Source organism: Aplysia californica, unplaced genomic scaffold (assembly GCF_000002075.1).
Source record: "Aplysia californica isolate F4 #8 unplaced genomic scaffold, AplCal3.0 scaffold00447, whole genome shotgun sequence".
Lineage (NCBI taxonomy): Eukaryota > Metazoa > Mollusca > Gastropoda > Aplysiida > Aplysiidae > Aplysia > Aplysia californica.
This window is the reverse complement of record NW_004797717.1, coordinates 170646-172424: the sequence shown is the minus strand read 5'-3', so window position 1 is coordinate 172424 and position 1779 is coordinate 170646. Positions and strand designations below refer to the sequence as shown.

The window sequence follows — 1779 nt, the reverse complement described above, 5'->3', positions numbered from 1 at the left end:
GGGGGGTTATCATTTAAGTGCCGAAGAACAGAAGTGTTACTAAATGGTAACAAACAAGTAACAGGAGGCTACCAAATTAGGTCACCCGCCAAACACCCACAAACATCCCCTGTTCAAGAAATAACCTCAAAAGTTTAACCAATAAGAGAGAGACAATTTGAAAATTCCCACACACCTTCATTGGAACATTATTCTTTTATTAATAGATTGAACTCAAAACAGAAATCAGTTTTCTCATCGATCCCAAAGTGTGGCTTTGTCGGTAGAGGGTGTTGGTGAGCTTAAAAAACCCAGAAAGGGACAAACTGCTGTTTGTGTTTCGATAATGATTTGTAAAACAATGAAAGTCATATGATACCATAAAGAGGTAATAATGACCGTATTGTTTAACTTTATCATTGGCACCAATAAGATATGGGAGGTCGGCTGCTTCGGCAGTGTCTGTTATGACCACCCAGGTAGGGAATTGTATCTTTGGGGGAGGAGTGGGGTGCAGTGATACTTAACACTTAACTTGGCTTTCTTTCCCTCATCTGAACCAATTGGGGACGGGTGCTCAGTAATATATAGACAGACGGAATTAAATCGTTGTTTTAGTAAAAGTTTTACGGAATTGACAACACAAATTATAGGTCATACAAGTGCCGAAAATCGGAGGTGTTACTAGAGAGTTACAAACACAAAAAAGAAGAACGAGAAGAGGCTTGTCGGGAAAGAGGGAGCGAACAACACTAGAACACCTACCAGCCACTCACGAATCAAAAGAAGGATAGTAGCAAAGAGCATAACATACTGTCAGCTATACAGCGCGCACCCCTCCCCAGCTCACCTCCTGCTTTTCTACAATGTAAGTGTTACTTCTAATAAGGTCCGGACAGCTAATTTATCATATCCACAAGGACAACCGTAACGACCAAAGGCGGGGAAATTGCACCCTAAGACGAAAATAAGCAGAAAAACAGTAAATACCACTAGCTAGCAGGGGCACGATAAGCTGGGCAAAATTATAATTTAAAAAAAATAAATTATTATACAAAGAGTTTTGCGTCACTTTCAACACAATTAGGTCATATAAGTGCCGAAGATAAGAGGTGTAATCAGAGAGTTATTTACAAATAAAAGAAGGAGGGGAGCTAAGGACGATAGACGTTTGATAGGAAAGAAGGAGCAAATCACACCAGAGCACCCGCCAACCACACACACACAATTATTTTCAATTACATGTCAAATGTCAATAAGATCAACTATTTAACCAAACACAGATAAATAATTACATAAGCACACGAGTTTGTTGACACAGCTTGCAATCTGAGGACGAAATAAAAGCGCTAATAACTGCTGAACTCGATTCGTTTATGATCTACGATTTTTAATTAAGATAATTAATAATATTATAACATTTTGAATTGTGTTAATACAAACGCACTTCTCGTTTGTTTTTAAAAACATGTTTACAGTTGTCAAACTATTGGAGTAAATTTCAAAGCCTTGACCTTGACACACCGATATCCTTGAAACAACAGCAGCAGCAGAGACAACGACAACAACAACAAACATAATAACATCATCAACAAAGGCGATTACCAAAACCAAAAAACCAAAAAAACCGAGACATCCCCCCCCCCTCCATAAACAAAAATAAAACAATCACATCTAACATACATTGAAGACTTATAAAACTTATTTGTAACCCAAGCTGCCTTTCGTTCAGTTTCATGAGACGAAAGACAGAGTCATCACAACAGTGCCATCGATCCTAAATAAACGTTTTACGCCCCC

The 1779-nt window shown here is 38.4% G+C and overlaps 1 protein-coding gene across 2 annotated transcripts in view; it reads right to left on the bottom strand.

Annotated features, from left to right (window-relative positions):
• LOC101858431 (tubby-related protein 4) overlaps positions 1–1779 on the bottom strand; it is a 173460-nt gene that overhangs the window by 16509 nt on the left and 155172 nt on the right. The window lies entirely within an intron of this gene.